The sequence below is a fragment of the Salmo salar genome, chromosome ssa06, assembly GCF_905237065.1.
Source record: "Salmo salar chromosome ssa06, Ssal_v3.1, whole genome shotgun sequence".
NCBI lineage: Eukaryota > Metazoa > Chordata > Actinopteri > Salmoniformes > Salmonidae > Salmo > Salmo salar.
The window spans coordinates 56,265,690-56,293,664 of record NC_059447.1 but is presented as its reverse complement, the minus strand read 5'-3'; the positions used below and the strand labels follow the sequence as shown (position 1 = coordinate 56,293,664).

Here is a 27,975-nt window from a genome sequence, read left to right as displayed (position 1 = left end):
TGCAAATGGTCTCAAAATGATTTAATCATGAGAGGATTTGGGTGCATGGCTGCCTGTTTCCAAAGCATTTTTCTGCATGAAAAGATTTAGAAATGTCCTGTGAATCCCTGGGCTATATACATATCTAGCAGACTCAGACCTTCTCCACTCAAGTGTACAGAGAGCAATGTCAACAGCAACTTTAATGTTGTTCCATTCATTAATCCGTACCTGAGGTGCTCAGTCACACACACACGCGCGCACACACACACACACACGCACACACACGCACGCGCGCAATGGTGGTTATGGGGCCCATTAGATTAAGTTGAATTAACGACACACGGTTTCACCATCCAAACAGACATTATTCCATATCAAGGTTGACAATCACAGCCGGATAAAATGTCCTTTCCCTAGAGTTCTCGCATTATGTCAATATCATTGCGCTCTTTGGAATGAGTAAACAGCCTTGAACAATAAATGTAATGAATATGAAATGATACACTGTGTGAGAGAGATGTGGGCCCAAGTAATCGCCATAGTACCATCACTGTGTGAATTAAACTCCTAATAAAGACTATTCTCTAAATTACCTAATATTAGACTATCAGCGCCCTATTCACAAAGAGTCTCTGAAGTGTGGATCTAGGAACAGATTATACGGATGGGGGGGACCTGATCCTAGATCACCACTCCTACTCTGAGATGCTTTGTGAATATGGGCTCAGTTAGTCTTCTATGAGTTGATTGAGAATCAGACTTGGAGTCGCTCAGATGACAATGCCACACATTGTCTGTGGATGTCTGGATGTAGGATGTCTGTGGTGGAGTCTTGTGCTCCGTGTAGGGTCAGACCAGCTATTTTGCGCTCTCCCTGCAATCCGCAGTGAAGGAGCAACAAAAGGGTGCTTAATTCTTATGCCCTAGATGCATTGTTTACTACTTTGAACAACCTCAAAACAACAACAACAACATTCCAGACATTTTGTCACAGGAAATCTGATTTTCCTGGAAGACAATCTTGGAAGATGATTTGTCAGGCTGTGTTATGAGTTTCGACTTGCCACACAGATACCCTTGCCACACAGATACCACACAGTATGTTCATCACATGATAAAGTCAACAATCTAGACATGCTCATCCCAAAGTCCACAGCCTCACCCTTCCCTCGAGCTCAACCAACCAGTCTTTAATGCAAATGCAGATAATCACATGCAAATGTATGAAAAACATCCATGAGGAAAAGCACTTCCCTGTATCTCCCTAGCCTCTTGGGCTAAAATACAGTTAGTTTCCCCCAGAGGGACCTCCTCAATCTGTCCTCATCCCCTCAGTCAATATCAGCAGTGATGATGTTTCTGCCTAACTGGATACACAGGGTGAGTCCAAATAGCACCCTATTCCCTATATGATGCACTAAATTTGACCAAAGCCCTATGGGTGCACTACATAGTGAAAAGGGTGCAATTTGGTGCGCACCCACAGGAATATTAATGTTGATTGTTCCTAAATGCTGACAGTGCTGCCGCCGGGCAGTCCAGATCCTCTGTGAGTCAAACACATCATTACATTTTCTCCTCCTTTTTGGGGCCTTATGTCTAAATGCCCTGTGGCAATGATTCCATCGTGTGAGTGTTTGTCATGCCATTAAAGCAAGGTTATGGTGTTAGACAGTTAGAAGCTGTACTCAGGTCTCTGTGGGGTGCAGACAATAAAAGCAAAGCCAGCTCCAATGATAGCTAGACTGTAACAGGCCCTGTGGCTTACTTGGAAGCTATGTCCTGAAATAATACATGTGGCTGTGTGTGTGGATTTGACAGCCTGAACAGGGATGAGGGGACCTTCCCTTAGGCTGGAAATGATTACATCCTTGACAATGACAACCGTGTTGAAGGTAGAAAGACCAAACTAACTGGATCCAGCAAACACTAGATATAAGATGTCTCTTGATGTTTTAACTCGGGGTGGTTTATTTAAAACAGGGACTACAGGGGCTGATGAACCAAGTCACAGTAGACAGTAAATGGAAATGCTCTATCCTTAGGGCTTTTATATTCTGTGGTGGGATTGGATGTCTAGTGCTGAGATAGGTTAGATGGGATCAGTGAGGATAAATAGCCCAATCATGAGTGAACCAATCCCTCTCTGGCCGTGTCCCAATTGGCACCCTAGTCCCTATGGGCCCTGGTCAAAAGTAGGGCACTGTATAGGGTGCCATTTGGAACACATCCTCCGTCTGGTTCCATGCCCAGCCCGTCACCTCTCACCACCACTTACCTTGCCCCGGGGAACTCCACTGTGAATGGGAAACGTGAGCCCAGGTGGACACCCACCCACAGGGTTTCATTTCACAGCCTAGCCAGGTGAACAGAGAGGTTTGTGAGGACTGGAGGGAGAAGAGAGGACAGGAGGCTGACACGATGCCAAGCAGGCAGGGAACAGATAGGATGGAGTGTTGTTGTACCTATGGGAAGATGGACATAGAAAAACGTTCATACATGAAAACGTTCACTTATACAGTGTACTACCAATAAAAAAACGCATTACAACTTCCAGCCCTCTGTTTTGAGTCGTCAATCATGGTTCCATCTATTCCCTCACTCAGCTTGATGGAACAAATCTTGTCCTTGACTGGTGGAAATCAAGTAAATGACCGTCCAAAGTGTGTACCCAGAATGGTTCTAGTTTCCTTCTTTGTGTTGTTGAGGGGACTGTTGAGAGGAGCATGTCCTAATTCAGATCAGGCTTCTCTGGTTAACAGACTACAGAACATGACTTAATTTGTGTTTACGCGGCTAGTGTGGAATTCCCCTGATTTTCTTAGTCAGGACCAAATGAATACATCCCAACGTAACACTTGAATTGATTTGGTAATTCAGTTCTAGGGTCCACTTGACTTGGTCAAGCTTCACATTACGGTGTCCTCATATCCTTATTACTGTGTAAATATTAAAGTATTTTTTATTTAACTAGGCAAGTCAGTTAATAACAAATTCTTGTTTACAATGACAGCCTACTGGGGAACAGTGGGTTTACTGCCTTGTTCAGGAGCAAAATGACAGATTTTTACCTTGTCAGAGGGGATTTGATCCAGCAACCTTTCAGTTACTGGCCTAGCACTCTAACCACTAGGCTACCTAGACTACCTACTTTAGTTATGCTGTACTACTTACAGGCAGGAAAAGCCTAAGAAGAACACCAATGTACACTCATGTGCATCTATCTTTTTAATGTAGGGAATATCTTGACATGCATAGTAACCTTTGGGTAAGAAAGGAAATGATAGAACCATGACAATTTATGGGAACAGGGGTCCATAAAGTCTCTATTGTCTTGTAGAAGGAGGAAGAATGAGGCATAGCATACTTGAATTTGAGAAACTAGATGTTGTCACTGTTACAATTGTGAAAAATGCATTATGTAATGACCTTGCTCTCTAGCTGTGTGACGAGATGCTTCTGTCCGGTCAGACCGACGAGGGTGTGGTTTCCACCGATACAACTTCTTGAGGAAGCCTCCCCCAGCTCTTCAACGTATTGATGAGCATACTACTGTACATTTGTTTAATAATATGATAGGCTATACTGTTCATTGCTTCGACAACATTTTAATATCCGGGAGTTAAGATCGGTCAGAGTTTTGTTGATTGGGACTCCAGCAAAGTGGTGTGTATCATTTGAATCACGTAAATGATGGAAGAAATGATGGAGTAACTGCAATGCTAAACAACCTACGAACTACCCGTGCGATAAAAAACTGGTGAGTTGAACTATTGGTAAATCGGGATTTTATTGACTCGTCGTAGAAACATTTATCAGATTTTTTTATTTATTGTTGCTCCAGAAAAAATGTGTTTTCGGACACCATAGTTAGGCCTACTCTTTTTGTTTCTCTCACTAATCGACTCATATTATCCAGAAATGAGTCATCCTCACACGTTTGTGGATCAAATGAAGGTGTTCAAATTAAACGTAAAACCTTCCCTGAAATGTTTTACTCCTTGAGCAACTTCACGGTGGTGTGGTCACAAACAGTGAGCTCTTGGTTTATGCACGTGACTATTTCTGTTGTCAAGCTTCACTTGACAGCCGTTTCAGGAGATGTCATGGATGGATTCATTGATTAAAGTTGTTTTACTGTTAAATACGCAGTGAGAAACATAATGGTTAGAAAACGATGAGAGAATGGAATATTATTGTGTAGCATTTCTATATTAATATATTAAGTGGCTATTGTAGGCCTAGTTGTATCTTGTGTTTGAACACAGAGAGAGAGAGAGCAGAGCATAGGTCATAGCGGCCACTGGTGGGTGATCTGGATACAATTATAGGGGCCAAACCAAGACTATGAATAACAGTGGCTCTTAAGTGTCCAATGAGTCAGGCAGTCTTATTTATTTTTCTGAATGGCATATGGAATAAATATGACCAGTTAAGATGCCATTACAACTATACTGAGAGAGTTTATGCTCATTATAAAGATACTTACAAACTGTACCAAAGGTTAACAATGCATTTCTATGACAATTTAAAAGGCAGTGATCAATGGAATTGCAACAGTATGATACCAGTAACGTACCATTCATCTCATTAGCAAAGCATAGGAGCATGAAGCCAGATTTAGAAACCAACTGCCATTCAGCCCATTATTCAGTAACTTGCTCCAACACAATACTGTTAAGTTATTAGACAAAATATGGGGAACCAAGTTATTAAGCAAAATATAGGGAACAAAGTTATTAAGCAAAATATAGGGAACAAAGTTATTAAGCAAAATATGGGGAACCAAGTCATCGCACATGACTGAAGGTGCACATTCTACTCATCTATAAAACTCTCATTGTGTATGTGACCTTTAAGAGTACAAGACAGGAAATACTAATGACTAATGCATCTACATAACGTTGTGATATGGTGGGAACAATTACATGTTTTATAGGTCAGACAGTTTATCCAAAATGTCAAACAGGTTTGATATGCAAACTCACAACGATGCTTCATGGAGCTGAACAGTTCAGTTATAGGATAGAGCTGGGGCCATATGTATCAAGCATCTAGGATCAGGTCCTTCCTGTCCATATAATCTTATTCGTTATGATCTAAAAAGCTAAACTGATCATAGACCAGCACTCCAACACTGAGACGCTTGATACATACAGCCACTGGTCTGTCTCTAATAAGGCTGTAATAGCTGGCCATTGATCATATGGCCATTGAGGTGGTGACCTCTTGGACATAGAGTGCAAAGACTGCTGTCAAGTGAGCAAACAAGAGAAAGTTATCATGTGTGACCCTCTGAGGTAAGGGCAACACAGAACAGTGTAATTTAATTCTCCATGACATACATGAAAGTATGGCCATTGTCCAACCTTATTTTGTTGGACCACATGAAAACAAACCTCTTGAAAGAATGCTGGATGACTTGTGGTTCAAGCTATCCTAGTTTCAGAGAAACTCCTTGCCGTTTGGTCAAGTTTCATCGTAGTATAACAAGAAAGAGGCAGAGGGCCAACATTTTAAACAACAACAATCATTGACATAAGTCAGGGTGGTAACAGGTGGCCCGCAACAGATTTTGTTTGCCCCCCCCCCCAAGTTTTTTTTTTTTTAAGTTTTGCGTTCTAACACACTAGAGGTTGGACACTGAACTGTTTACTCACTGGTCCCTTGCTGACAGCTGGACCCAGTCAAAAAACTGGTCAGCCCAAAGCAAACAAAGAGCCAGTCCAATGAATTGGACACCAGTCAAAGAGGGGGATATTGGACTCGTGCAACATTCCAACAGCTATGCTAGACCGACATATGCTTACAATCTTACAACAATAATCAGGTGAACCAACCAAACAACGTCATTAGCCAGACCTGGCCAACACTGGGCCAGCAAGTTATGCTTCCAGATAACCAGATGTAAATGGGCTGTGCTCACGCTCAATTGAAGTCAAACACTGGTCCAATTGGCTGCAATCAGGAGATAACATCAACCAATTCGCTAAGGCAAATTTGCTTTAGTAAAAGAGATCTGGCACCAGACTCCTTAGTACAAAATCATTATTCATAAGCACAATTTATTTTCTCAACATCTATCCTTGACAAATCCACATTTTTATGCACATTCTTTCCAAAGAACAACACCCTCTAAAAAAAAAGTCTACCCTCTAATCTAGACAATGTACCCTATAGTGTGGCTAGCAGCATCCCAAATAAAAGGCCTTGTGTGTGTGTGTGTGTGTGTGTGTGTGTGTGTGTGTGTGTGTGTGTGTGTGTGTGTGCAGATGCAGTTCCAAACTTCCTACAGATGGATAAAGCCAAGGCAGTGGAGTGGTTAGTTACTACCGGCTTGGGTTTCCACGACAGTACTCTCTTTGTGCCCGTCGGTCGGCAGCATGCCCCAGCCTTCCATCATGTGGCGGTGTGCTGTGTTTGCTCTGCCTACCGCCACTCTCCAGGACTCCAGTGGGCCTTTTGTGTGCTCTTTAGTCTGCCAAAGCCCGAAACACTCTCAGCTGCAGCACAACAAAGCCACATTAGGGGGTGGGGGTATTCCAGCCACTTAGTAGAGGCTGAAAAGAAAGAGACGTTTTTATGGCCAACATGAGGTGAATTTCTTTCTTCGTAAATCAGTAAAAAAGAAGAGGGTGGCAAGCAAAAAGCATCTTAATTGCCTTGCCATCATATGAAAGTGCACATGTTGTGTGAATGTGAATGGTTAAGTGGATGGTGTATACAGTAAAATGATAGCAGGTGCTTTTGTCAGCAATATAATTAATGAAGAGAGATGCTGTGGCTGGGAGAGGATATAAAGAACAAACAGAGGTCTGTGAGTAACAGTTCAGTCTTGAATCAAATATTATTCCCCGACAGTAAATGTAATTAAATTGAATATAGCTGTGAGCAGCAATGAATGGGGTTCACAGAATGACAGAAAGGACACAAGATAAGTTGGATAACAAAGCAACCACTCTATCATGTAGGAACTATCTTCCTTTATCTGAAATCAGTGAAAGCATTACCATGATGTTTATCTTTCAATGTCACAAGTGTGACGCAAGTGAAGTTAAGTCTAGTTCTGTAGGTTGTTTTATCATTGAATGCAGCAGGTAATCATTCTTAAAGCCATTACAATACTAATCACAATATTTGACATTGTTCATCTGCATTATTTAAGTCTGACATTGATTTGCACGAGACAAAGTACACTTGATCAATAGGTATTGCTCTATTATACAACGGGTGAGTCTAATCCTGAATGCTGATTGGTTAAAACCACATTCCAGCTGGTGTCTATTTCACAAGTTACCACCGGCTAAATCTATGACGTTGAAATGCCTATTTACTCTGTTCCATCTCACTGCGCAATCCACTGTCTTATCAGCCCTGCCAGGAATTGTTGAACTTGATCTCCACTATAAAAAGCATCTAGACATTATCTCCCATTTCTTTTAAACTAGCATTTGGTTTTCAACAGCAGAGAATTGTATAAACCTTGCTGTCTGTTTCTCCGACCTTTTCAATACTGTTTCAATATTGAATTGCGATCTCCACCATCCCATATAAAGTGAATGTGTCCAAGCGAGACAGAGCAAATTGAGCTGGTCATTTCTAAATAACCCACCGATCGTTCGCAGCTGGTGCCTTATGAAGGACACTGAATTTACCACTTCAAATCATGTATTTCTGGGCAACATCAAACAGCTAAGAAGGCAAGGAAAATATATCACAAACAGCCACCCTTCCATCACAGATAAGGACATGGCCCAGCTCCAAAACTCCAAGGCTCTGAATTTCCAGAAAGTGTGCTTCCACCTCCAGTTACATCTGGGTCGAAGAGGAAAAGATGGGAACAGACAACTAAAGCCCAACTCATTCCTCGCAAAACCTTAGACCGTTCTCGTCTGTTATGTTGTTCATAGCCTGTTTCTGTTATTTCTAAGTTGCACTCTTAATTAGGCTACTGGAAAACAATATTATAACAACGCATTCGCTCTCTCAGATACGCCACTCTCGCATATAGGCCACAAAGAATTATCTGGACCCAATGGAGAGGGGCAGGGAGTCCAAGAGGGGATTCATGTTCGAGCAGCCAGGGAACCCACTATGCCCGGTGGCCTCACTGGAGAAATATCTATCAAAATACCCAGAGAACGCCCTTGCATTTTATCTCCACCCAAGAAGAGGCGAGTATATCAGGGACTCGATCTGGTACACGTCAGAGCCGATGGGCGTGAACTATCTGGCAGCACTTCTACCCAAGATCTGCAGGGCAGCGGGAACAACTACATACACAAATCACAGCATCAGGACCACAACAGTCCAGAAACTGGCCAATGCTGGTTTAGAAGAGAGGGAGATTATGTCAGTGAGTGGGTATCGGTGCAAAGGTTCGCTCCATAGCTACTGACATCTGTCACTGACAGACAGAAAACACTGGAGCAACATCCTGGCCAAAAACAAAGAGAACACTGCAGCACCATCAACACCCAATAGGCTGAAGCAAGGCAGCAGAAGTAGAAGCACAGATTCCGACAGATATTTCAACCAATGCACAATCCAGGGGAATGTACAGATAAATGTGACACAATAAGTAGCGATAGCTATGTTATCTGTGGTGGATAACAAAGATAATGTATGGTTTCATTTATTAAAATCAGCTCAAATGAATGTCACGGATTGTCTTTCTTTTGTCTGAACAGTGTCCTGACAAGAGAGCACATTGTTTTCTGCCAGGCAAAGTCGCGCATCATAAACTCATTGTTATGGATGTATCCAAATAAATCTTAACTAGAAAACAGCTTATGCAAATGCTGCTACTTTGCTTTTATTCTGGCTGCACTGGCTGCACAAGCAAAGGGATAAGAACGTTGCCAGTCAGTATGGCAATGGAACATCTAGAACAAATGCTGCTGGGCTTTTCACGCTCAACAGTTTCCCGTGTGTATTAAGAATGGTCCACCACCCAAACCACATCCAGCCAACTTGACACAACTGTGGGAAGCATTGGCGTCAACATGGGCCAGCATCCCTGTGGAATGCGTTCAACACCTTGTAGAGTCCATGCCCCGACGAATTGAGACTGTTCTGAGGGCAAAAGGGGGTGTACTCAGTGTACATAAGGTTTACATACCACATTTCATGACCCCATGTGCATTGGTTCAGTTCGTATAGCCCAATGTCCGTTGGTTCAGTTCATATAGCCCTGGTGTGAGATGGTGCCATCTGTTGGTGTAGCATGGCCGACTTTGAATGCAGCAACTATTTTTCCTAAAATTCATTAGAGACTAATTCATTGACCCCAGATTTGGTATATAGACTCAATCTGACATATGGTTCACGAGGAGAAGATGATTGCAGATGATTTTGAGCATTAGCATTACATATACAAATAATTAGTTGTTAATAGTGTCCTTGTTTTTTTTGTTTTGAAATCAATACCAAATTCAGTGTGGTTCATCTTAGGGATACCCATGATACCGATGACAAGTTTCAAGTTGATAGGCCACTGTGGAGTGGATTTACAGTTGTTTGAATGGACATAAATCTGATTATTGATTTGTCAATAACTCAGCCATCTTTTTACCAATCCCTTATGTCAAACTAAGTCAAGACATGTACTATGGGCTTGCATTCCAAACTTGGTGTCATTTGGTCCTATGGTTCATAGTTTGTGAAGTATTTTTTTAGCATATTTTAGCATATTAGCATATGTGTTAATAGGCATCTACTGGTATGAGTGCATCAATGTTATTGTCTCAAACTCTTTAGGGACTATTGAGATGGGTCCAATGACCACATTTGGAGTGAATCTGACTTTTAGTCCATGGGAAGAATATTTTTTCTGATTATTTTAAGCATTAATGTTACACAGTCAAAAAAGTGAATTGTTAATAGTTTCCTTATTTTTTTTAAATATCAATACCAAGCTTACTAGTTTATCATGTTAATGTATTTGATGACCCTAAAAAGTTTCAAGTTGATAGCACATTGTGGAGTGGATTTACAAAGAATTTAAATGGACATGTAAAATCTGAATTCCTGATTTATCAATATCTCAGCCATCTCTTAACCAATCCCTTAGATTTTCTCAAACAAAGTTAAGAGATGTACCATGGGCCTACATACTGAATTTGTTGATGTTATTTGAAATTATGGTTCATGATAATACATTTTTTCAAATGTTTTCCAAAATGTCGAAGATGGAGGAAAATCTATCTTGACGGATTTTATGGTTCCTTGAGGCAAATTTGTTCAGCATGAGGAACGACACCAACATACAAAGTTTCAAGTCTCTAGGTCAAACGGGATGACATTTGAGGGTTTGCGGCAGGTAGCCTAGTGGTTAGAGCGTTGGGCCAGTAACCGAAAGGTTGCTGGATCGAATCCCTGAGCTGAAATCCCTGAGGTAAAAGTCTGTCCTTCTGCCCCTGAGCAAGGCAGTTAACCCACTGTTCCCCGGGCGCCGAAGACGTGGATGTCGATTAAGGCAGCCCCCCGCATCTCTCTGATTCAGAGGGGTTGGGTTAAATGCGGAAGACACATTTCAGTTGAAGGCATTCAATTGTACAACTGACTAGGTATCCGCCTTTCCTTTAAGACTGCTTAAAGGGAAGGCGGATACGTGGCCCTTCTTTTTGACTAAGTTACTCATGGCCTCTAGTTTCAGTGTGCCAAATTAGAAAATAACGTTTTTAAAAATCTACGCTGTGAAACCCTAAATATTCGCCACCTTTTAACTAATAGTAATGCATTGGTATCCTTTGCTACAGCCAGTAAGTATCTATTTTAAAGGACTGTCATCTGAGTTTTCATCAGGACCTTTTCTGGCTGGGTAGGTGGTACTTGATTCTGGACCATGAGCTACTTGTCAATGTTTGCTGACTGAGTTAGCATGGTACTCCGCTCAATGTGAACAGGAATAGTGATTCATGCAATAAGCCTACAGAAGAAGCCTGGTCTGTACACACAAGATAACGCATCCTGTAACAAGACTCCTGGGAATGTGAAACACAAAACATTTTCCCCTTGTTTTACAGTTGTGTGTACTGTTAGAAAAAAAACATGCTATCTAAAACCTAGAAAGGGTTATTCGGTTGTCCGGATAGGAGAATCCTTTGAAGAACCCTTTTTGGTTCCAGGTGAAACCTTTTTGGGGTTCCATGTAGAACCCTTTCAACAGAGAGTTTTACCTGGAACCAAAAAGGGTTCTCCATGGAATCAAAACGGGTTCTCCTATGGGGACAACCAAATAACTCTTTTGGAACCCTTTTTTCTAAGAGGGTAGTAGATGATCATAGTAACAACATCTTCAGTCTGTGACCAAATCTTTTACAGTGCATTCGGAAAGTATACAGACCCCTTTTACACAAAATACCCCATAATGACAAAGCGAAAATGTATAAAAAATTAAAACAGAAATACCTTATTTACATAAGTATTCAGACCTTTTGCTATGAGACTCGAAATGTAGCTCAGGTGCACCCTGCTTCCATTGATCATCCTTCATGATGTTTCTACGACTTGATTGGAGTCCACCTGTGGTAAATTCAATTGATTGGACGTGATTTGGGAAAGGCACACACCTGTCTACATAAGGTCCCACAGTTGACAGTGCATGTCAGAGGAAAAACTAAGCCGTGAGATCGAAGGAATTGTCCGAGGCACAGATCTGGGGAAGGGTACCAAAACATTTCTGCAGCATTGAAAGTCCCCAATAACACATTTGCTTCCATCATTCTTAAATGGAAGAAGTTTGGAACCACCAAGACTCTTCCTGGAGCTGGCCGCTCGGCCGAACTGAGCAATCGGGGGAGAAGGGCCTTGGTCAGGGAGGTGACCAAGAACCCAATGGTCACTCTGACAGAGCTCCAGAGTTCCTTTGTGGAGATGGGAGAACCTTCCAGGAGGACAACCATCTCTGCAGCACTCCACCAATTAGGCCTTTATGATTGTTTAGCCAGACGGAAGTCACTCCTCAGTAAAAGGCACATGACAGCCTGCTTGGAGTTTGCCAAAAGGCACCTAAATGACTCTCAGACTATAAGAAACAAGATTCTCTGGTCTGATGAAACCAAGATTGAAATATTTGCCCTGAATGCTAAGCGTCACGTCTGGAGTAAACCAGGCACCATTCATCACCTGGCCAATACCATCCCTTCAGTGAAGCATGGTGGTGGCAGCATCATGCTGTGGGGATATTGTTTAGCGGCAAGGACTGGGATAGTAGTCCGGATCGAGAGAAAGATGAACGGAGCAAAGTACAGAGAGATCCTTGATTAGGGCTGGGCGATATGACGATATATATCGTGTGACGATAGAAAAACGTCTATCGTTTCATATTGTGCTCTATCGTTTATTTCGTTGTGTCACAAATCACACTCTTTACTGCAATATTTTTCGTCAATTGGATGACGCTTTGCGTTCTTCCAAATGGCGCTTTGCAACACAAACAAACATGGAAGAGTGAACGTGACACAGAGCAGAGACACGGAGCTCGTACCTAAAGGAGGGGCAACTTCGGTCGCATGGACGTGGTTTGGGTATGAAAAGTCTGACACGGACCAGAAAACCGTCCACTGCAAAATATGCTGCAGGCCGGTCCCGAAAACAGGCTCAAACACCTCTAACCTATTTTACCACCTACGCAAGAATCATGTGAAACAGCACGGAGACAGTCTACGGATGAGACCCCAAAAAGTACAGTTGAGTGCTCAAAACAAACCCCCGACTCAGACATTGCAAGAGGCTTTTGCCCGCGGCACACCATATGGCAAAGAATCACGAAGATGGAAGGAGATAACAGCTGCTGTTACAACTTACATCTGCAAGTGTAACCGATGTGAAATGGCTAGTTAGTTAGCGGTGGTGCGCGCTAATAGCGTTTCAATCAGTGACATCACTCGCTCTGAGACTTGAAGTAGGGTTTCCCCTTGCGTTGCAAGGGCCGCGGCTTTTGTGGCGCGATTGGTAACGATGCTTCGTGGGGTGTCAGTTGTTGATGTGTGCAAGGGTCCCTGGTTCGAGCCCAGGTTGGGGCGAAGAGAGGGACGGAACCTACACTGTTACACAAAGACATGGACCCAATTTACACGGTCAAGAAACTTGGGTTTTGTGAATTGGTGCTAACACTCGATCCAAGGTACCCAATGCAAATTGATATGTGACACGTATTAATGCCAAAATAACATGCAAAACAGGCAAGCCCCCCCAAAAAAATAAAAATAAAAAAAAATATATATATATATATATATTAGGCATATATTTATTTTGTTTGCAACTATAGTTGAAGTGTTTTCTATTTACCTTTTTTTAGATTTTATACATTCATATTTTATATTTTGTTACATGCTTAATTGAAAATTTGCACAGGTTCTAAATGAAAGAAATAATCAAATATGAGTAAGTACCTTTTTTTATTTGTTGAGTATAATTCAAAATGTAATAAGAAATAGGCCTTTACATGTGGTCATTTTATATAAACTATCGTTATCGGGATATGAAGTGACCTATATCGGGATATGAGATTTTGGCCATATCGCCCAGCCCTATCCTTGATGAAAACCTGCTTCAGAACGCTCAGGACCTCATACCTTGGCGAAGGTTCACCTTCCAACAGGACAACGACCCAAAGTATACAGCCAAGACAACGCAGGAGTGGCTTCGGGACAAGTCTCTGAATGTCCTTGAGTGGCCCAGCCAGACCCTGCACTTCAACCTGATCAAACATCTCTGGAGAGACCTGAAAATAGCTGTGCAGCAACGCTCCCCATCCAACCTGACAGAGCTGGATAGGATCTGCAGAGAAGAATGGGAGAAACTCCCCAAATACAGGTGTGCCAAGCTTGTAGCGTCATACCCAAGAAGACTCTAGGCTGTAATCGCTGCCAAAGGTACTTCAACAAAGTACTGAGTAAAGGGTCTTTATATGAATGTAATATATATATATATTTTTTATATTTTCTATATATTTTTTAAACCTGTTTTTGCTTCGTCATTATGGGGTATTGGGGTATTGATGAGAAAAAATCAATTTAATCAATTTTCGAATAAGGCTGTAACGTAACAAAATGTGGAAAAAGTGAAGGTGTCTGAATACTTTCCTAATGCACCGTATATGTTCTTGAATTCTCCTATGTGAGAGCTCCTAAGAGCTCCTTCAGAGAGAACTCTTTTTTTGTGGTACATATAAAGACAATAAGATCCATCAACAGGTGAAGTCCCTGGGTAGTGGGTACATTTTTCCAGTGGTAGTCATCACAGGCACGTAGCCCAGTAACCTCATCCAGCCCAGATCTAGTGGTAAAGTGCCTTGATGTCTTTTGTGGGTCTGGTACAGAAGAAGGGTCCTCTGTGTTCAGCTATCTGAACTGCTGGCGTGTGGAATGTGCGGTGGATTTTCTACCCAATTAACCCATATTTTGTCTTGCAAGCCTGCACTTTTTTTACGATGGAAGAATGTGATATAGGCTTAGCTGTCCTGGGTTTTGTTGTTTTCGCTAAATCCTCTTGCGCACAACAATAAGACTGGGTGTACCGAGCATGAAGAGGCCTTGTAATCCCACAATGGAAACCCATTATACATGGGGCATTATAAGGCACGAGAGCAGCCCTGATACCATCTTATTTAATGTAAAACTCAATTATGTCAGGCAGAACTATTATACTATTAAAATGCCCCTGGCCAATAAACATAATTGGATTCACATTTTCTTCATAATAAAGAGTTAATTGCTGACCTTAATTAGGTCGGACATTGGAATGAATAATACAAATAAGAAATGTATTAGATTGTTGTATTAAGATCAAAATCAGACAGCGATGATCATTTAAATCTATAATTTCTCTTGGGGAGTCATCTTTATAGAAGAACAAAGGTTATTCATTATCTTGTTGTTAACATCATGGACAATTCAAGAGGTTCTACCCAATGTTGATAACCAATGTTGATATAAATTGAGACTAAAGTGGAGCGTTGCTCAGTTGTGCTGGCTATGCCAAAGGCAAGTGTCTGGCTCTAGGTAGGTGAAAAAGCCCACATTTTTGGAACCAAAGAACCCATTGAGCGTCATAGAGAATATGATGCTGAAAGTCAACATAGAGAGGAAGGGAAGGGTACTGTCGAAGAGCATACCTTAACCCAAATAAAACAAAGCAAATACTGTTTTTGGCAAAACACTCCTTTTTTTGTTGTGGAAATGCGGGTTCCACAACAAAAGCGTTGTGGAAAAGCGAGTTGCTGTGAATACAGCTGAATGGAGTGTTTCAGTGTTTGAAGTCATTTCAGAGGCTGGCATTAGCCTAGTGGGGAATCTCTGACAGCAACAAAGAGCCAGACTTTAAAGGACCCTAATATGAATTAGTCATGTAATTGCGCTCTCACTTCAACATATTATCCTTTTAACGTACAACAGCCAATCTAAGATTCTGTTACTATGGCTGCTTATAGTGAAGTGCTTCAAGCTACAGGTAACTTCCAAAATAAAGGAAACACCAACATAAAATATCTTTACTGGAGGGACCATTCTTCCACAAGAAATTCCATAATTTACGGTTTTGTTGATGGTGGTGGAAAACTGCTGTTTCAGTCGCCGCTCCAGAATCTCCCATAAGTGTTCAATTGGGTTGAGATCTGGTGACTGAGACACACACACACACACACACACACACACACACATCCTTTAAACCCCCTATGCTCCTTTGAGACCCCGCTTTCAAAGTCACTGATCTCTTCTTCTAGCCACGGTAGGGCATTTTTATGCATGACCCTAAGCATGATGGGATATTAATTGCTTGATTAACTCAGGAACCACACCTGTGTGGAAGCACCTCCCACTGGGCACAAACGTCAGTTCAATGTCTAGTTTTGATTTACATTTGATTGAGTTGTCAACTAACGTGAATTCATCGAGAAATCAACAATCAAATTCACCACGTCATTGAATTTACTGTATGTAAAACGATGGATACAAAAAAAATGAAATGCCCTTACATTGATGACTTTTTGAAAATCCAATCAGTTTTCCACGTTGATTCAAAGTCATCACATAGATTTTTGGGTTGAAATGACATGGAAACAACATTGATTCAACCAGTTTTTGCAGAGTGGGCAGCTTTCAATATACTTTGTATCATTCATTTACTCAAGGGGTACCTTTTTTTTGGCATCTACCTGTATGTTGTCATCAGTGGCGACCCGTCATTCAGGGCAGCTGGGGCTAAGCCCCACCTGTTTTGAGCCCCACATTTTTAACAGAAAAATTATAAATACATTTTTTGGGTGGGGGGGCTTGCCTATTTTGCCATTTAATACGTGTCACATATCAGTTTGCAAATAATGTAAAAAAAATGTTGTATATCATTGAGTTAATGAAGCCGCATACAAACATGGTCTCTTTTGTTTTCTTGAGTAAGGCAGCTCCAAAATGCAGGTGTTTCAGCCTAGCTCAGTGCTTTCTGTGGTGGTGGGGCAAGCCAGCAGAAAATAAGGAGCGTTGCACTGTGATTGGCTCAGTGTTCTGTCACTCATGGGGACACTACGTCACCGCAAAGTCTAAGGGTAGACTTAAAAAATTCTAGCACCTTGGGTGCTGCCACAGAGTTACATTAGAAGTGCCCATCCAAGAAAGGTCAAGGTCATTGGCCACAGATGAAATGATGTCAAATCATGTTATATCTACAGTAGCTTTGATTGGACTGATCATGTCAACATCATACTTTCAAAATCTTAGCTAACAGTCATCATTATGAATCAAGTTGACAATCTACTGGCAAATTATTTTCAATCCTTGTCATATGAAGATCAATAATGAAGAGAAATTATAGATAAAACGTATCGGTGCTCATCGGCCATTGCACATAAACATTACACAACAAGTTGGAAATCACAAATGCAACAATGAATGGTTTGGAAGGAAGTGAGCACTGCACAACCAAGGTGAGTCCAAAAATGTATTGTATGCTGTTGCATAAATGATGTAATATGCCAGGGAGATATGTATACTGTAGCTAAGAAAGTAGTACTAACTGTATGTTGTGTACTAACTGTATGTTGTGTACTAAGATGTAAGTAGCCCATGTGCCTCATGCTAGGAATTTGGTCCCTTTTCCCCCTCTTAATTTTGCCTACTGTTCTGACTTGGTGGTGCACATGTAGCCTTTAGCCTGTTTTAGAGAAATGTAGTCATTGAATATTGTAAGAGCTTTCATTGTCTGCTTATATGCCCCCTTGATTTAACCTATATTTCTGACTTGGTGTACAGGGAGAATACTGTAAGAACGGCCCATGTTCTGAATTCTGTCGCTGAACAAATAGTTATATTGACAACGTCCGTCCTAGCTCTCTCATTAATGTCTTATTCGAAATTACGACTTGCCTCTTATCCGCTCGTCGTTCTCTTATGCCATAGTTTGTACATTTCAATTGTCAGTAGAAAGCACATTTGTTTAAGCAAGTCAGCCATATCAGCTATGTTATTTAAAAAGCCAGTAAATGAGGATGAATGAACTGTTTTGCTGCCAGACAAGGCTCCGCTGATAGCCAGGTGTAGCAGTGGTAAGGTGTTGGGACTGCTGTTGGGACTCTGCTGTTGGGACATCTTTATGTAGGCCCTAACAGTTTGTGGGCACGGTTTTTCACAATTACAGTGCAATTTTTGTATTGTGTTGTGTTGTGTAGTGGCATTGCTGGTACGCATACATATTTCTTTGACCCACCAAGATTTACATGCTAAAATCGCCACTAGTTGTTATGCAGTCGGTAGCTATATATACTGAGTGTACAAAACATTAAGAACACCTTAATATTGCGTTGCACCCCCCTTTTGCCCTCAAAACAGCCTCAATTAATCAGGGCATGGACTCTACAAGGTGTCGAAAGTGTTCCACACTGATGTTGGCCCATGTTGACTCCAATGCTTCCCGCAGTTGTGTCAAGTTGGCTGGATGTCCTTTGGGTGGTGAACCATTGTTGATACACACCGGAAACTGTTGAGCGTTAAAAAAAAAAACAGCAGTGTTGCAGTTCTTGACACAGACCAGTGCGCCTGGCCCCTACTACCATACACCGTTCAAAGGCACTTAAATATTTTGTCTCCTCCCGTTCATCTACACTGATTGAAGTGGATTTAACAAGTGACGTGAATAAGGGATTATATCTTTCACCTGGATTCACCTGGTCAGTCTATGTCATGGAAAGAGCAGGTGTTCCTAATGTTTTGTACACTCAGTGTAGTTCAAAATATGCACTCTCTCAACTACGAGACCAAAAGTCTACAGTATGCCTAAAGCATGCTTAGATAATCTGCATTTCCAAAACAGACATGGATTGCCAGGCCAGCCCTCTGTCTCGTTGATATACACAGTTCCCTCACACATATATATATACATTATTTCCAGGAAAGAGGAAATCACCAACATATAACTCATGATAATGTGGATTACTTTGTGGCCCACAGCTGTAATTTAGGTCGTCCTCTGTCTCCATGGTCTCCACCACTGGGCACACTGGCTTTGCTGGAGACCTGAATGGGGGAAGAGAGTGGATAGGGGGGTTTTCAGTTAGGGGTAAAGTTTTTTTCCTTACTGGAAAAACAGCCTGCGTTACGTACCACACAGTCCTGCATCCTCCAGCCACACCAAAAACTCGTGGCTCGCATTAAGGGTCTCTCCGCGATGCCATTTCACAGCAAATGTTACCTTATCAATCTCCCATGTGGGATAATGGGCATCCATTGCAAACCCAATGCGCTCTTTTTGTGCGCGTGCATGTGTGGCATTAGAACAGAAGCGAATCTCGTCCAGCTGCAGCGCTGTCACCCCCTCTTAACACGGCAGCCGCTTGCCCAGACCAGACCACAGATGGGCCAAGGAGGTTTGTTTCCATCTCTGAAATTAGTGTCAAGTTAATTATTCTATTCCTCAGTGTGTATTAGGAGAGCTCCCCCTTCTCAGGGAAGCGTGTCATTCTCTCCTATCGTTTAATGCTGCCGAGTTTCAGAATACAAGAGCACTTTTTTTTTAAGCGCTTTGAAAATATAACCCCAACCTCCATTTGTACTCAATGGTATTCTAGATTGGTGGTTTACACTGCTTTGTGCATTGAAGTTGTTGTTGTGCATAAGTGAGGGACAGAGGACAGGCCCTAGCTACTCTGTTAGGCTTTTTTTGAGGTTGGTTCGGTCTCGGTTTGATTCTAGAAAAATAATAACAGATTTTGATTTTTTTTAAATGTAACATTAAATGCACTATGCATTATGTGGGCGGAATGCTGTAACAACACAGAATAAAACAATGAATAAAAGTCCCATGACGGTAGTGACTGCCAATTTACAGCTGATCACTTATTAACCATCATTTATTCACATTACTTTACCTTTATAAAATATTTCAGTTGTTGTGTATATTACATTGGTTTTATTTAATGACTTTATTATTTCATCAAAGTCATCATCGCATCTCTATAGAGCTGCTACCCATGCTGTCTGACAAAATCACTATTTTAGTAGTTCTTACTTTTATGACTGCATACTTTTATAACTGCTGAATACAAACTATCAATCACTTAGATCATGTATTTTCAGGTAGAGATGCTTTGCGAAGCAACTGCTGTCTTCTGTCTCTTTTACGTAGCAGGCGTAAAAGAAACACACACCGGACAAGTAGGCACGCAATGTATTATGGTCATTGTAGTTAATTACCAAATTTTCTGCGCTAAACTATGTACAATATTGGCCTGTTGGAAACTACAACTCCCTACTACATTGCACAGTTCAGGCTTGATCTGATTTATCTCCAGAGAAACTACGAATTTGCATTGAGCTCACAGAAAATAATTGAACTGATGTTGGCCAATTACGACAACAAAAAAATGAAGAGAAATAACCAACATTTCGGTTAATCACTCAGCACTAATGAGAGTCCAATAACAAGGCTTTATGTTTCCCCATGTCTTTATGGGCCTGACTGAGCCACAGCTGCATTTCATTACTGATCTATTAGTTCTACGTTATGCACTCCAATCTCCTCTACTCCCTGTTCCCACACAAGATAAGTCCCCTTGCCTCTTAAGATCAAGATTAGAGGGCAATTCCACCACTTTTCAACGTCATATTCATTATCTCCAGCACCATACCCATGTTTACATATGACAACGCCGTGTTTCTATGATCCGTGGGTAAAAAGATAAGAAGAAAGGTCCTAAACAATGCTTCTCTGTGACATCACAGGGTAGGGTTAAAAGTATGAAAAACTGTGATTTTCAAAACCTGCAACGATTTTCTAGCCAGAGGGAAAGTATTTTCTTGTTTCAACGCCATCACGTATATCATAGTGTTTGAAAATCACTGTTGATGTCATCGGGTAGAACTTTTTAACATTAGATTTTGTTCTACAAAACATAGAAATGCACCGTTTTCAAATATGTACACACTAGTATTGTGCTGGAGATTATGAAATGAGCTTTAAAATCACCCAAAATTGGACTTCCACGTTTTACCCAAGACCCAAAGATGAGATGTTTCTACAACTTGATTGGAGTCCACCTGTGGTAAATTCAATTGATTGGACATGATTTGGAAAGGCACACACCTGTCTCTGTAAGGTCCCACAGTTGACAGTGCATGTCAGAGCAGAAACCAAGCCATGAGTCGAAGGAATTGTCCGTAGAGCTCCGAGACAGGATTGTGTCGGGGCACAGATCTGGGGAAGGGTACCCAAACATTTCTGCAGCATTGAAAGTCCCCAAGAAGACAGTGGCCTCCATCATTCTTAATTGGAAGAATGGAACCACCAAGACTCTTACTAGAGCTGGCCGCGCGGCCAAACTGAGCAATCGGGGGAGAACGGCCTTGGTCAGGGAGGTGACCAAGAACCTGATGGTCACTCTGACAGAGCTCTAGAGTCGCTCTGTGGAGATGGGAGAACCTTCCAGGAGGACAACCATCTCCGCTGCACTCCACCAATCAGGCCTTTATGGTAGAGTGGCCAAACGGAAGTCACTCCTCAGTAAAAGGCACATGACAGCCCGTTTGGAGTTTGCAAAAAGGCACCTAAAGACTCTCAGACCATGAGAAACAAGATTCTCTGGTCCGATGAAACCAAGATTGAACTCTTTGGCCTGAATGCCAAGCGTCACATCTGGAGGAAACCTGGCACCATCCCTACAGTGAAGCATTGTAGTAGCAGCATCATGGTGAGGGGATGTTTTTCAGCGGCAGGGACTGGGAGACTAGTCAGGATCAAGGCAAAGATGAAAAGAGCAAAGTACAGAGAGATCCTTGATGAAAACCTGCTCCAGACCGCTCAGGACCTCAGACTGGGATGAAGGTTCACCTTCCAACAGGACAATGACCCTAAGCACACAGGCAAGACAACGCAGGAGTGGCTTCGGGACAAATCTCTGACTGTCCTTGAGTGGCCCAGCCAGAACCCGGACTTGAACCCGATTGAACATCTCTGGAGAGACCTGAAAATAGCTGTGCAGCAACGCTCCCCATCATACCTGACAGAGCTTGAGAGGATCTGCAGAGTAGAATGGGAGGATCTCCCCAAATACAGGTGTGCCAAGCTTGTAGCGTCATACCCAAGAAGACTCAATGCTGTGATCGCTACCAAAGGTGCTTCAACAAAGTACTGAGTAAAGGGTCTGAATACTTATGTAAATGTGATATTGAATTTTTTATTTTTTTTAAATAAATTTGCAAAATAAATCGAAAAACCTGTTTTTGCATTGTCATCATGGGGGATTGTGTGTAGATTGATGAGGGGGGAAAAATGATTTAATACATTTTAGAATAAGGCTGTAACCTAACAAAATGTGGAAAAAGTCAAGGGGTCTGAATATGGAGAGGTGCAGGGGGCTTCCACACTGGGTGCCTGGGGAGCTGCTGTTGTGTGGGGGGGGGTTACGTGCCTAGGGCAAAGGCAGGCAATAGCATCTAGGATTTGATACCAGCAACCCTCCGGTTGCCAGCTCAGTTCTCGTCGGAACCCGGGATTCGAATTGGCAACCCTCCACTTGCTGGCTTGCCTCTCTAACCGTTAGGCTACCTGCCGCCCACTCACCACACACACACACACACACACACACACACACACACACACACACACACACACACACACACACACACACACACACACACACACACACACACACACACACACACAGGCATGTACAAACACACATTTACGAGAACACCCACACTTCAGAGCACAAACAGAGACGCTCATATTTGTAGCCTCTGTGCCACTTAAGAATACATCCTCAAACGTATTTCCTTTTAATATGGAAACACAGAATGTCACAATTGTTAATATCCTCTTCTCTCTGGTCGCCCAACGCACTCATCCGTCTCACCAACCCCAGCAGAGACGCCTATTCCCTGATGAGGGGTGCAGGGAGAGAGCCTAGGGCTGTGTGTCTCAAATGGCACCCTATTCCCTATGTAGTGCACTACTTTTGACCAGGGCCCATAGGGATCTGGTCAAAAGTAGTGCACTATATAGGGAATAGGGTTCTACAGGCCCTGGTCAAAAGTAGTGCACTACATAGGGAATTGGGTTCCATTTTGGACAGCCTAGATTAGCCTAGCTGTGGGGGTGTGTTATGCGTTGTCTGCTACATAGACAGGGTTAGGGTTAGTGGCCCTGTAAGGCTGGAGCTCCCAGACATCGCTCTCTCATTGAACAGAGGTTTAGCCTGAGGGGGGAAATACTGGGTAGCCTCATGAGTTTAATTCCCTCCAGATTAAGGATTGAATGTGAATTGAACACTCTCTCTCTCTCTCTCTCTCTCTCTCTCTCTCTCTCTCTCTCTCTCTCTCTCTCTCTCTCTCTCTCTCTCTCTCTCTCTCTCTCTCTCTCTCTCTCTCTCTCTCTCTCTCTCTCTCTCTCTCTCTCTCTCTCTCTCCTTCCCACAGTGGATTCATGGGAACCTTCCCTGACCTATAATTTATGACTCTTTTGCATTTGAACACCACTGGGGTGGTGAGAGTTAAATGTTTCAATGCTTGGTACAAACCATGCAATAAACGCAAAGGGTTATTTATTCATTTATTCACCTGAATAAATGAATAAATAAATAGCATGCATTTGTGTTGAAGTGGATGAACGAGTGTATGTGAGTCAGAGTGTATGTTTCCCCTGTGTGTCAGTTTTTCCCACTCCCCCCTCTTTCTTCTTCTTCTCATTTCTTCTCCAGCAGCACACACTGTGGTTTCTCTCTCCGTTGATTTTTTGGCAGCTTGTCCTGCCCGTTTCTGGCTCTAGCCCTCATTGTTTTCCATTCTGTGCGGCTGGATCTGCAGCCTCTCCCTGTGTTGCATAACAGAGGAGTGAGTGAGGCGCTCCTGACTTCTCTCCTGAGTCCCGATTCTCCACCCTTCTGTCAAACTTTACACTTGCACACTTTCTCGCATGTATTTAGCAATAGTGGAAACTCACTCCAGCCAATGTTTACGGCAATCATATGCTTTTAAATCCATGATGGGGAGTGTGCATGTGCACACTTATGAAAAAAAGGGTGGAGAATTGTGACTAAGCCACTGCGGTTCCTGGTGAGCTCAGCTCCGCGACTCCCTGAATGGGCGGCCTCTTATGTAAGGGAAGGGGTTGGTTTTTGGATTTGTTTACATGTTCCCCTCAAATGAGAGAAGAGTCTGAAGTCAGAGGACAACTTGGTGAAGTGCTGCAGCACTTTTCAATTTTCAGTACAGAACCTGAAAGATCATTCTGAAATCTTGAACATGTTTTTCTGAATTCCTCAAAGCAGTCAGCGGGAATAGGTGCGCTGTGTGTACTGGGGCTGTGATCGCTCTCATGTAGGCTATTCAGATGAAGCTTCAGTTGGATTTTGTTCCCAGGTTTTACCCTACAGTACTACAATGATAGCATCACGGGAACACAAGTGGACGGGATGTTTGACCTTCTGAGACCTGTGAGTCACATTCAAATAAGACTGGAGCCCTGTTATTGGTGAGTGACTATCTGAGCGGAAATAGCCCTACCCTGACTAAGGAAGTGACTGCGTCCTGAGTGTGTATGTTGTGTGTACCGTGTAAAGTATAGTCAGTGTGTGCCTTGATGTGTGCGTGTGCTTGTGTGCCTGGGTGCGTTTTTAGGTCATGTAGGATTGTGTGCACTGCAGTGCACGTGAGAAAGACTCAAGAGAATGGATTTTGTCCGGCCTCACCTCTCACCTCTCATAAGTGACCGGTCAGCAGAATTCCCAAGCTGTGTGTGCACAGTGTGTGTCCGGCTGGAAAGCGGATCCGACTCTGCGTGCCTTGGTCTTCAGTGAGAGTCAGAGGTGTTTTTGCATAGCCGATCAAACAAGGAGAACAGGGCTGGGGCCCTACTGCCCTCTCAGATCACCATCATTTCCATGGCTGTGGACCTCTGGCAGCCATACTGCCGTGCTAAGGCTGCACCATCTACAATAGAAACTATGAACTATTAAAATAAAACCCAGCATACAATAGGGGGATGTGGTCCAGAGGTTTTTAGTCGTTTTCAGCTGCTTTACAGCACATTACCAAGTCTACTGTAAAAGTCTACGGCATTCCTCTACGGCTAAATGGGTATTTACCAGTGACCTTCTGAACAAATGGTATTAAACTTTAAGCCAATAAATCCACTTAGTTCTACAAATGGGCCTTTTTCCTGTTTTCTGTTGGTTGCACTGGAAATAACACTTTTTTTGTTCTCTCATTGTTCTCTCATTTGGCATCCGAACAGCAGATCAATACTGTTAATGCATTCCTTTAAGACTTCACTGACCAACAACACTGTCGTTGCTCCACAGAGAAAATAAATACTGAATCACCTCAAAGCCCAAAGTACTTAGGGAGAGTAGGTGTGTGTGTGTCTGTCTGTTTGTGTGTGCGTTCTTCTGTGTGTATTCGTGTGTGAGGGAATGCATCGGGTTTGCCTGTGGAATCCCTATGTTTACATGGACTTAGCCTTAACCACCACATCCTGCTCATTAGTGTGTGTGGTGGTACACAGCGGTACACAGCGCCACACAGCTCGGACCCAGGTGCTAAGCTATTGCTGGAGCAAACCCAGCATGCCTCACTCTGACTCTGACCAGAGATGAGTGGGCCAAATATGAAATTATGAAAACGTGTGCTGAATATAGCCCTTCACCACCATATTGTAACTGAAAGACTATCATGGTCATGCTATTATGGATGTTGAAAACCTGAATAAAATGTATAAATGAATAGTATAAAATAACTTTCAAAATTTGTTCCACTGACGCTTTTAATTGCCCCCTCCCAAAGCTTTCTGAGCCAACATTTTTTTTTTTTATAATAAATTGGGGGGGGGGATTTTCATTTTCTTTTACATAAAAGAATGTAAAATCACTAGGAACTCAGCTCAAATGTATTTTTATTTAGGAAATCTATTCTGAAGTATTCCCACTCATAAATAGAGAGACATATGTGATCGTGTACCAATGTAATCAAGGTTTGAAATGATTATGTTTTTATGCTTCTTGCGTCAATTTGCCGAGTACAAATGATTTCTAGTTATGTTCCGGCCCCCTGACCATCCGCTCACGAAAAAAATCGTCCCGCGGCTGAATCTAGTTGGGGACCCCTATCCTATGGGATTGGGTACAGCTAAAGAACCCTTTTAGGTTTTAATCTGGATACCAACTGAGGGTGCTGCTGGCATTTAAGTGCTTCCTAGCAGGTTTTTGTTCCAAATGCGATTAGCACATTCACAAAACTGCCTGAAACTGCCTCAATCGCCAGCGACAGACAGTCCATTCAACCTGTTCATTTAAATGACATGGGCATCTTTTGAAAGTATAGTTGCCAACATATGGCTCCTCCTTTCAAAGACACTGACAAGCCATCGTCATCACTGTCACCAGCAACACTGTGGCACATCTTTCTCTCTCAGTGAGACTGGCATTGTGTACACAGTGTCCAATGTCTGAGGGTTGCCTTTTACCTCACTGAGCTCATCAGTGGTTGCTATGGAGCTCCTTGGATAGATATTGAATCTAGGGCACTAACTACAAGATCCTCCTTCTGACCTACAAAGCCCTTCACCACCTTGCCCCCGCTTACCTTTCCCGACCTTCTTTCCCCCTTCCAACCCGCACGCTCACTCCGTTCCGTCACAGCAGGCCACCTTGTCGTTCCCAGATCCAACTTCCCGGAGTTTCGGCGACAGGGCCTTCGCCAGGGTTGCTCCTAGGCTCTGGAACTGTCACCCTCCAGCCATCCGTGACTCTGAGCCCTTCACCATCTTTCAGTCCCTCCTAAAGCCCCACCTCTTCACCTTGGCCTACCCCTAAGCCCCCCCCCCCACACACACACACACACTCTCTCTCCCACACACACTCACTCTCACACACACACAACACCTGTTCGCTCACTCATGTTTCTGTTTCGACCTGCTGTTAGTCTGGCCTAGTTTAGATTTCTGCTTTTTGTTTCGTTTTTACAATTGTAAAGCGACTTTGGGTCTTTGAAAAGTACCATGTAGTATTATTCAAATTTTATTGATGGATGTTTTGAAGGGCAAAGGGGCTTGATGCTGGCATCTGGACTAGAGGCTGAACAGAAGAGCCCGCGCCAGGCAGCCGTCTCTGCTTTGTGTGGCCCTCTCTGGCCCCCTCTCTCTCACTTTCTTTCTCTCTCTTCTGGGACAATGGAGCTGGAAGAAAAGAGTGTGTGCTCAGTGGAGAGAGAGAGAGAGAAAGAGCCCTGCCCCCACGAGCACAACTACCATCCATCTCACCCCTCTCACTATGAAGGGTATGAAGATTTAGTTATTTACTTCTAGATGGCTTTTAGGATCATTTCTCACTGTATTTCTCACCAGTCTGAAATGATCAGGGCCAAAATGTAACATCAAGGCAAAACCTACGTTCTACACACAATCTACTAACAGTATAGGACACGCAGATGCAATATAAAGAGGTGTGCGTCACAAAGGGTTGGAGACTGTGTCATCGATCGGTGTACCAACTAACCTAACCCAAATCTGGGTCAAATTGCGCCAGAGAAAGTCACCACATAGAACTGGCCAAACACCTATGTGCCCTGGTTAAAATGAGTGCACTAAATAGGGAATAGGGTGATACTGTCACGGTTACTCCCGCTCCCCCTCTGGTGCTCGACACTATCGTTACGCGCACCTGCGCCTCATGACACTCACCTGGACTCCATCACCTTCCTGATTACCTCCACTATATCTGTCACTCCCCTTGGTTCTTTCCCCAAGTGTTATTGTTTCTGTTTCACGTCTGTACGCTATTCGTGTTCCATGTTCGTTTTATTTATTCAATTATTCACTCCCTGTACTTGCTTCTCGACTCCCAGCGTACACGTTACAGCAGCCTGTGTCCTCAACTCACTCCCCAGTATATTTGCTAACAACAGAATGCTCAGCTGCAGTGATGGATCAATGGGGTCCAACTCTAATTGACAGCTAACTTAGTTAGAAATTGACAGATTGAGGCAGAGGGTGGAAATGGGCTGGAGGTGGCTAAAGAGTTTGTTTAATTTCATTTAATACCAGGTCAAATATAGTCTGGTTAGCAGACAATGGGTCAACATTGTTTGGCGAACAGAGAATGAATACGTGAATAAGAGAAGCAGTGCATACTAGTGAACCGTGGGCTTTATTTTAACAAACCTAACGCAATGGTAAATCTATGCTCTGGCGGTAGCGCTATATGTCCAACCAGAATTATGAGAACAATAACTGGCAGCGCCGCAAAAGGGTTGGGTTTTGATGAATAAACAAGTTGTAGGTGTGATGAGGGCTTGGCCACTCACTGGCCAATCAACGCGTTCAATGGCTTAATACTGCATACGTTTTTCTCAAGTTCTGTAGGTTATTGCCGGTTTTTGTGTTGTCGTCAACTCCAATTCTTCTGGCGGGCACAGAATATTCTCCTCCTAGTCCATTGTTGATTATACTACAATACAGTTTGTTAAATATCATAGGCATAGCAACAGAAAAAAAAGGTCAACATTGTAATTG

The 27,975-nt window shown here is 42.7% G+C and overlaps 1 protein-coding gene across 2 annotated transcripts in view; it reads left to right on the top strand.

The window, feature by feature from the left end:
• The first annotated feature begins 3,477 nt into the window (after nucleotides 1-3,477).
• Nucleotides 3,478-27,975, top strand: part of tiam2b (TIAM Rac1 associated GEF 2b) — a 57,048-nt gene continuing 32,550 nt past the window's right edge. The window contains exon 1 of one of the 2 annotated variants that reach the window (XM_014204871.2): nucleotides 3,478-3,742. The gene's annotated coding sequence lies outside the window, so the exon portion shown is untranslated. Of the gene's footprint in view, nucleotides 3,743-23,606; nucleotides 23,941-27,975 lie in introns of those variants that run through there. The other variant, XM_014204870.2, reaches the window with a different exon arrangement.